Source organism: Limulus polyphemus, unplaced genomic scaffold, assembly GCF_000517525.1.
Source record: "Limulus polyphemus unplaced genomic scaffold, Limulus_polyphemus-2.1.2 Scaffold1169, whole genome shotgun sequence".
In the NCBI taxonomy this organism is placed as follows: Eukaryota; Metazoa; Arthropoda; class Merostomata; order Xiphosura; family Limulidae; genus Limulus; species Limulus polyphemus.
The window spans coordinates 241,454-251,729 of NW_013666779.1; the positions used below are offsets into that span (position 1 = coordinate 241,454).

Here is a 10,276-nt window from a genome sequence, read left to right on the forward strand (position 1 = left end):
TTCGGGACAAACAATATTAAGAGGGGCAGTGTTGCGTCATCGAGATCACGTGACTATTCTCACGCCCTATACTTTCTAGAACTATCCTGTACTTTGGCGAATGCTCTAGCATTTACTAGATATAGGGTAGCCTGTTATATAAAAGAGGGTGACAACGTGACGGTGTGTGTAGATAGTGAGTAATTGAACTGCAGTCAGAAGTATTGTTGACATTCGTTGATATATCGTTTGTTATCGAGCGATTGTTGAAAATAAGTGTATCGTAAAGTTGTATTCGGAAAGAATAAACCAGTTTTATTAAGTAAGGACTTGTGTCGCTAAAGTTTCGTCGGAACGAAGTTACGGAAAATCAATTAACAAACGGAGACGTAACAGCGCCTTCGTTTGTTTTTGTTTATGGCCCTTCACTTCCCGCCATTGAAAAAATCCTGTTTTACTAATGTGCTGTTCTTTATTGTTTCTCGAATTCACTTTTGTAATTTGTCTCTACGTGGTTTTTCTGTGACTATTTCAGTGATTTTTCTAACACTAGGCGATTATCATAGTAGATTTCTCTATTGTTGTGAGTGGTGATTTATTCTACTGATTTTCGTACTGCTGAAACTGTGAGTGCATATTTTATTATTCATATTGTTGTTTCATAAGTTTACAGCAAAATCTGCTGGGTATTTCACACTAAAACCTAGACAAAGATACTGTTACACAGCGGAAGTCATGTGATGCTGATAACACGTGATGAGTTTCTAGAAGGATCGTGAATGCCCGAGTGTTTGCCAGGCGCCCTCTATTTTAGTATATAAGCCCGGCAAAAGATTGCAAATAGAGATATAGAGACAGATAATTGAGTCAAGTGGCAATAGGCACCGTAAGTAAAGTGTGTGAATCACTGTGAATTATAGCATGTGTTTATAAAGTAATTAAGTTTAAAGTGACTGTGGAAATTAAGTGTATTACAAAGTTTTTAAGGAGGAAGAATAAACTAGTTTTAATTAAGAAAGGACTTGTATCGCTGAAGTTTCTCGGAATTTCTACGGGAAATTATCAAACAAACAGACGTAACAATACTATATGAAACAGTGCAAATGTCCATGGCCTATTTAAAAAGTTGGTTATTTTTCATTGAAAATTTATTTACGTGGCTATAAGTACGAAACCTCAGGCACAAAATCACTTGACACAGTAAATAATGGTTAGGTGGAAAAAGAAAGCCAATGCAGCAGTAAACTGTTGAAAAACATGTAACATTTAACTGAATGTATGTGCACTATGTAGCTTAAAATTTATTCTCCATAAATGGATATAAAAAACTTAAGTAACAAGATAGTAAAAATTGTTAATTTAAAAAGTATAGAAATAAGTTGAATCAAAATGCAAAGATATTTTCAAGTCTACAACTGGGGACTCTATAAAATGTAAACAAGCTAGACTGTAAATAGTGTCTATATTATTTTCTTAAGCTACAAATTCCTAGTTTGACTTCATGTCTACAGTATTTACCAATTTTAGTGGAGTCAAAATAGGGCTTTGTTTTTGTAAATTTTTGACGATTTTTATTCCCCTTTTTAAATTGATAATTTTTAATTATCTTGTTAAACAAACTATTTTAAACCTTTACATACCATCCTTTTTAATGCTATATTTATAATAATTTCTTCCTAAATCTAAGTGTCAGTGTTTAGAGACAACTGTTTGTTGAAATGGCGATGATGACAGGCATGTATTAATTAATTTATAAGTATCTCCCAGTGGAATAACCATAGATTCGTTTAGTTAATTCTTTTATATAGAATAACTGAAAATATTATATAAATAGTGGAATAATAAGTCGGTACAAATATATTAAGTAATACACTGTTTCAAGGTTTTATATTGTGTCGGTAACTCATGAAAAAAATTAGATGTGTATGTTCAGATGCAGCTTCATGAGACTTGAAAAAATAATGCTGTGCCATCAAAATTCAATTCCACCACATCAACAGTGTGTGAAATCAAAGAGGAAATATCCAGTAAAGAGAAAATTTAAAAAACCTCAGCCTGAAGTGGGATACTATGTTGTTTTTTTTAAATGTATTCATTGTGGAAACTTGACTGACTTACCGCTATAATTTACAAATGCAAGATTCATCATTGTCACACTTGCAAAATTGTAAAGTTTTAATATATGTTACAAATAAAAAAGAGAAAATGTATTTGATGTTTTAATCTTTAGCTTTCAGAATAGTTTTCTAATTAAGTGCTCATATTTTAATCCTGGTGCAAAGTGTTTTCTTCAGTAACTGTTTATCAATCCATCTACATTTTTGGGCTTCTCACAGACTTCCTAAGCATCATAAAACCAAATGGAGTCATTATGTAAAGTTATTACCACAGACATTGTGTAAGCCCGTATCCGCTAGAAAACTGAGAACCTATTAGATTACTGATGCCTGATTGCTGATTTAGTTCAAGATTTTTGAACTACAATAATTAGTGAACTACACTGCAATGAATTAAAAGAGTAGAACTTTTATTAATTCACTTTAATTTAAAAAGGGGAGGGGGCGAGTAAATAAAAACATAATAAACTTACCAAATTCTGATCTGTGTTGTGAAACCATAAGTTTAAACAAACATAAATATTTATAGGCAATACCTTTTATAACATACCTCTGGTTTTGAACCCGTATTGGACAAATTAAAAGGAAAGTGCAAAAAACATCTAAACTGTACATGATTTTCCTCAAAAAATGTAGGCCTGTTGATTTTTAATGCTTTGCCAACTTTCGACATTTAAACCATAACTTTTAAAGATATAACTTTTAATTCTATGTAAAATGATTTCATTAGATTATGTAAGAGGTGTCGCTAGGTATGGTAAATGGGGCCGTTCCCCGATTCTATTTGACAGTGCCCCAAGCCCCAGTTGATGTCTTGAAAAATCAGAATATAAAAACCATGATCGATATCATACTGCAACGCCGAAAATTCCCGCAAAATTACAAAAATTAATTTCACCTCTACTAAAACTTAGAAAGTACAGTTGTAGTGAAAAATCGATAAAATTGTAATGCTGATACTAAACAGGAAAAAAACATTTAATTTTGATCCTCTATCTTAAGGTGAACTTACCTGTTTGTCTTATGTATTTGCAACCTCTGGTGATAAATTGGTAATCCTTTTACTTATGTCACCTTACTCGGACAAGTATATTCCTAACGTTCAAATTGGTTAAGTGGTTTGTCTTAAATAGAAATCTCGAGTTCAATCCCTGTCAAACGGGGATTTTTTATAACTTCTTAAAATTATTAATTTCTCATGCTTAGAACAAGATATTACAATATTAGGAAAAACCACAATATATATCATGATATTTTACATTAGGGATTTAAATATTTGTTATCACAGTGGTTATGTCAGGGTTTTGTATATGGGGTGGGATTCTTCTACAGTAGGTTTCTGTGGCTTGTTTGCGATAAATTCGAACAATAAACAGAGAGCACACAATCCACTTGTATTAAAATAATATATTCAAAACAAGTCAAACGTATGTACAAAAATTCTTTAAAATATAGGATATCACAGTTGTATCTAAAACTCTTAATTAATTATATTTTCTTGTCGAAAGTCCACACAGGCTGATTCGATTTCTTTAGAATCCAATTGACAAAACGAATTATTTTTCTCTATTCTGTCTCTTACTATACAATCTGCGATAAATTCAATTACGTTACTTCGTGGGTTACCACAGTTGTATCTCGAACTTTAAATAATTGTCTCCTTTTTAGTCAAAATCCACACAGACGGGTTCAATTACTTTAGAACACCTTTAGAGAAGGTAAATCATTCTCCTTATCTCTATTAAACTATGAAACTCACTTTAAAATATCGCTCGTTATGGCTAATCACTCGCACGCCAGCTAAATTCACGTTTTTTAGGGTTTTTTCTGACTGAACCTTTACTTGACTTGTGCTCGCTTGGTCGGCTATATTTATACTTCATTCACTAAGGCCTCGAATTTTTATAAAGTATGCAACACTATAATGAAACAATACTCACTAAAAGTAACGAGAAAATACAGAAGATTCAAGAACCTTGGAGTCAACAATTGAACTGCACAAACAATGTACGACTCTTACAGACTTACGCAACCAAACTTATCGCAACCATCGCCTTTAAAATAATTAACTCTCTTGTTATGAAAAGTGAATGGTTATGGAATTACCAAATAAACTAAGCATTAACTATTAAATTAAACAGTCTTTTATATTTAACAGATTATAGTGATCGATTATCACGTGAAAGTCTTATGTTTAAATCCCAGTTGGGTTGGGATTTTATCTTAATTTATTTATTATTATATTTATTATAGTATTAAAAACAAGCTCTTTAATTATCCGGAAAAATATGAATACAATTATAGATTAAATAAGAGATAATATCGTATCTAATATATATAAAAGCCAGTTTTTTTTGTTTTAGCAATGCTTTGTTGGTCTATGTTACTTTATGTAGGGGGGTCTTTGCTGAACAAAGCTCGCTAAAGGAAGGATGGAAGCCGACGGTTTTTTCCAGCCCATTATTTTTTGACGTCGGGCAAAGCTAGTCTATATAATAAAAGCCACTCTGTTTGGAGTATTCTCTTTGTCAGTAATGCTCCACTCAATGTTGGTAATGTTCAAATTGGTTCAGTGGAAGTCTCGAGTTCAAATCCTAGTAGAGTGATGATTTCTATAACATTTTTAAGTATCAACTCATCGTGCTTAGAGTAACATATTACAATATTTTGAAAACACGATAGTGTACATTAGGGATTTGAATTATTTATTAACATTAGATTACAAAGATTGGATCATGATGCTCACTATAATGTGGAAGTTTCATATTCAACTGCCAGTATAGTCGGGATTATTATTTTTTTTTTACTACATTTATTTTTAATATATATTTATTATCATATCTACAACAATCTCTTTGAATATTTAGAATATACGAATACAAATAAAAAGCAAGGATAATATCATATTGCATAATGAATATGAATATTTCCTTTCTAGCCAATAGATGATGCTAAAATACATTATCATTGATGTTTTCACCTTCAATAAGATATTTTTTATAATTTACTCAAACCTTTATAAGCATTTTTCATGAAAAATTATAACTTCCTACATTTGCCCTTGCCATCATAATTAATATATCGTAAGGTCAGACATTTGACCATGTAGGAATATTTCTTCGAGTACCAGTTTTTTCTCATGGTTCAATCTAGTGGTGTTTATGAAGAAGCATATTTCAACATAACATAAAAATATACACAAGTCAAAATTCTAATCAAGGACCACTTACTTTTTATTCTGAGTCAAATGACACTATGGAATCCCACATATTGACTAAAGTAGAAAATATGCATACAACTTTGTCGAATGTCGTGCAATCCTCGACCTCCATGATCATAAGGTAAATATTCAATGGATAGTATGGCTTGTAAAATGATATTTCTGCCTAACATAACTATAACATATTCCACATATATCCTAATGCTGGTAATCTTTCTTGTGTGTTCTTTCCCTGGCTGACAATTGCTTTTTTTTGTAAATGCAGGAATACTGACTTTAGTAAACATAATTCTTACACACCTGAATGTCAGAACCTTTCCTTGCTAGCACCACAGCTCCAGGAAAAAGTTTGTTTAATATTCCACAAAGCTCTGTAAGTATATCATACCTTGGATATAATTCCAACAAGATACTTAACTGTGTTGTCATGTTTATAAGATGACCAGTTTTGTGCACGAGTTATTAAATTTGAGGGTTGGGCCAGCTGGTTCAATAAACACATCAAAACAGTTCACAACAACAGCAACTTTGGTTCCAAAATGAACTCATTGGCATGATTTTCTGAAGGTTCTCTTGAATCAAATTGAAATTTTTGAGGAAATTTTACAAATTGCTTCAAGAGTTTTAGTATTTAAAAATTACATATAATAAAAGCTTAAGGGTTTTTAATATAAGCCAGTAGGCAAAGATAGATGTAAAAAGAAAAAGAGGCAACAAAAGGACGCATGTGTTACGAAATAACCCTTGATAATTAATAAACAAGAACTTGGTTGTGTAAGAGGCATCACCTAGACGTAAGCAGCAAAACACGTGCAGTACTTAAAATAAGTTTAAGAGGCGAGCTTGGAAACCAGTGATCAAGGTCAACAGCAGAGTTAGAAAGAACTGTTGTATAAAAACAGGATGTAGACACCAGTACATGTGACAGTTTGATGAAGTGCTGAACTCGCTCTCTTAGCACTAGGAAAGCTGCAGAAAAGTTTAGATTTGGTGAATCATATCGGCACTTTGAGACAGTATTAGTTACAGCACATGGGTGTAGCAGTACAAGTGAACAGGCGGCCGGCTAACACCACTTATCTATGACCAATTACTTGAGAGTTTTGGTTTAGGTTCTGGTTTAGCCCGGTAATTCCCCTAAAGTATCCAATAGGAGCATAGGACTACTTGCGGGTGATTCTGTGTCTTATTTAGTGGGTCGAATTAACACAAGGAAAATAGAGTTTAAAAACCCATGTCAGAGGCTGAAAGTGAAGTTCTCCAGGACTGAGAAGAAGTTCCCCAGTTCTCTCAAGGAAGAAAAGTTCTCCAAAATGAAAGTAAAGTTTACAAATGTAGCCACAGCTTCTAAAAACTCCAACTTTACTGTAAGTATAGTCTCTCTCTCTCGATCAGCTAGTGTAGAAAATATTAAGTATAAACAGTAAAGTTTTTTATAAGTAATTGTTTGATAAACTCATATTCTAAATGTGTAATGTTTTCTAATAAGTAATTGATGTTCAATGAATATTATTTTGAGTGTTTACTCTTGGCCTGAGACTCATATTCTTTAGTCTAACTGTAAACTCCTCGAGTTAGCGACTTGTGGCTCCACTCGTCACGACAAATCCTCCAATAAATAAATTTGATGTAAAGGGTAGTTTAATTGAAACTCCAACAATTAAGCACACCTGAGCGCTACCTTTTACAGCTGGCGCAGTCTCGAGGATTTTTGAAGTAGCTAACGACAGGTTGGTTAGAGTAAAGAAAGACGAAAAAGTAAGAAAGTCAGCCAAAGTACTATAAGTAGTGTAAGTTAGAAATAAGTTAGAATTAAGCAGTTATGGCTACTGCTGGTGTAGATACGACTACAGAAGAGGGTGGTACAGTCAATAGAAGGGCTGATGCTAACCATAAAGCCACAGCAGAACAACCCACACAAATAGGGCCACGCGGCGCAACACACTTAACAAGTGCCATACCGCTGTATCACTGTAATACAGACGAGGATGTCGAAAGCTTTATCAATGCCTTAGATGAAGCAGCTAGAATATCAGGCTGGACTGATGCCCAGAAAGCTGATATACTACATTTAAGAACAGTAGGAGAAGCTAAATGTTACATTAGAGCTTATGTCAAGCTTCGTGAAACAATAGACTATCAGTACCTAGTGTGTAAGCTATTAAACGAGTATAGGACACAAGAAACTACTAATGTAATCTTAACAGAAATGTGTAACCTATATCAACAACGTGGCAAATCAGTCCGAGTTTTTGGACATAAGCTACAAGAGTTAGGTAATAGATTGTGCAAGGCTTATGCACATCCAAGTGAGGATATGTTACAAGATACTCTAAAATCTGAGTATGAATGAGGGCTATACAGTAATGCAGCTAGAGGACATGTAAATGAAGCAAATACCCCTCGGGCAACTTTAATAGATTTAATTGAAGTAGCCACTCGAGAAGAGCTACGAGAAAAACAAATCTATAAGCCTAAACATTCTGCTATAAATGCAGTTAATAAGTCTAGCAAGGCTAATCTGTCTAATACACAGAGTAAGCCCGATGGCTTCCAGTGCTTTAACTGTGGTAAAGTTGGGCACAAGGCAAGAAACTGCTTTCAAAAACATAAAAAAAAATTAGCAGACAGTGTGCTATAACTGTGGCATTACAGGTCACATGGCACGCCCATGGAAGGCTGAAAATGGAAAAGCCCCAAAGGCTGGAGCTTACAGAGGAAGATCTCCCAATAATAACTGTAGACCTACCTTCGCTACTGGTCCAAAAAACGTAATCCCCACTGAGATTACAGAGCAAAAGTAGAGGTAGTTCCAGCAGTTTGGGATAAGCGATCGAGTATTCGTAGTATTAATGAAGTATCACCAATAGTTAAAGTAGAAATAGATCGTTGCTACTAAGTTCAGAACTAGTAGACAGAAATCCAACATTGTTAGATAATGCTTGGAAAGAAGTTTCTAGAAGTATTTTATCTTCTATAACAGGACATCCTGTTAAAACATTAGGTAGATATAATATGCAAATGAGAGTAGGAAACTTAGAGTTAAACCACTCATTTTACATCTGTAAGCAGATAGACTTAGATACAGATGGTATTATAGGGCAAGCTTTCTTAAGAACTTATGACACTGAAATATCTCTTACCCAAAGTAAGCTACACATAGAAACAGAGGTCTTAAGTTTTGAAGAACTTGAACCTTCAAACTTATGTGCAACAGTTGCGACACATGATACCTTCCCACTGACTAATTGTCAGATGCCTAACACTAGCACCAGTGAGGTTAAGGATCAACCATAAAAAAACGAAAGCACTGACTTCTTACTAAAGTGTAGTGACACACAACAAAGTCGGAGGAGTAAGAATAAGGAGTGTCTTAAAGAAAGTTCTAAAAGAAAGCCAAGGAATAGGACTGTACAGAAAAACGCTAAACCTAGCAGAAGTCATAAAGATAAGGTGAGTGACAGTAAGATAAGGCAGAATAAGTTAATGAACAAGCCTTTAAAACAGAAAAATAATAATTCAAACCCCTCAGATGACTCTACACTCATGCCTAACATAAGCAACGGAGCATCCAAACAGAAGTGTTTGAAAGAAAGAGTTCCTGTAAAGTTAGTTAAAGTAACTGAAGTACCTGCGTGAAGTCAATTCATAGTTGAAGCTAAAGTAAATGACTTTAATTATAATGAAGAAGTGCTAGTTGAGCCTATAGAAATGGAAGAAACGGGAGTTTATATAGCTGCTAGTATTAGTAAAGTGTCTAAGAGAGACACAGTGCCAGTAAAAGTGTTAAATATAAATGAAGAAAAAATAATACTACCTAAGAACATAGTAGTAAGTAAGGCTAGTAGTAGAGAACAGTTAGCTGTGGTAGAACAGCATAACTTTAATAATGTTAATAAACAGGCACAACAAGGCAGGATAGACTGGGATTCTGACTTAGGAAATATAGAACGAAAACATAAACAAAGTTTGATAAATTTGTTAGAAAAGTATTGAGATATATTTGTAGGAGAAAATGATCCTAACAGTTGTACAAACAAAGTTAAACATAAGATAGTGTTAAACTAATATATATAAGTAAACTAATATATTGTTATGTATCTGCTTGTTTGTTTCTGGTAAAAATTCTTTCTGAGGATCTTGACCGATACAAGTCCTTTCTTGATTAAACCAGTTTATTCTTCCTCGATACAAACTTTTAGTACACAGATGTTCCACAAACAGTACATTTCTCATCACTTTAAACTTAACTTTTATAATACCCGCTATAAATCACAGCGATTCAATGTTGATAACTTCACTCTTGACGAGTGCAAAACACACTTTATGGCTCACTAGCTCGAAACTAAAAGAATCATAAATTACAAGGAACTCAAAGTAACTACTGCTCTCTCTTCATTCATCCCTGCTGGCTTTCTCTGCCAGGCTTATATACTAACAAAGAGGGCACCTCGAACACACTCAGAAACTCATCATGCACGCTACCAGTGCCCCAGCAGCGTCACGTGACTTCCACTGTCGCAACAATATTCAAATGATATTACATTCAGAAAGAATTGTAAATTGACTAATTTTCCATTGTTGCAATGTACTAGTAAAATAATTTAGACTGAACTTAAGTATCATTATCAGTAGTAATCTTGATATTTGAACTTACAAGTTATCTAGCCATTATACTGGTAAAAACCTGTCAGTGCCATTAATTACATATGGCTGAAATATTTTCATACTGTTACATATCTACTTGTTTGTTAATTTTTGATAGAAATTCTTTCTGGGGAACTTCAGCGATACAAGTCCTTTCTTCATTTAACCAGTTTGTTCTTTCTCAGTACAAAGTTTTAGTACACAGTAATTCCACAGTCAGTACATTTCTTGTCACTTTAAACTTAACAACTTTTATAATACACGCTATAAATCACAGTGATTCACAACCTCGATAACTTTGCTCTCTACGAGT

General features: G+C 33.6%; 1 long non-coding RNA gene across 11 annotated transcripts in view; it reads right to left on the reverse strand.

The window, feature by feature from the left end:
• LOC106462452 overlaps positions 1-10,276 on the reverse strand; it is a 159,716-nt gene that overhangs the window by 127,245 nt on the left and 22,195 nt on the right. Inside the window, exon 6 of one of the 11 annotated variants that reach the window (XR_002611274.1) lies at positions 3,769-4,690. The exons of the other annotated variants lie outside the window; for them this stretch is intronic. This is a non-coding gene — a long non-coding RNA (uncharacterized LOC106462452). Of the gene's footprint in view, positions 1-3,768; positions 4,691-10,276 lie in introns of those variants that run through there. 11 annotated transcript variants of the gene reach the window in all.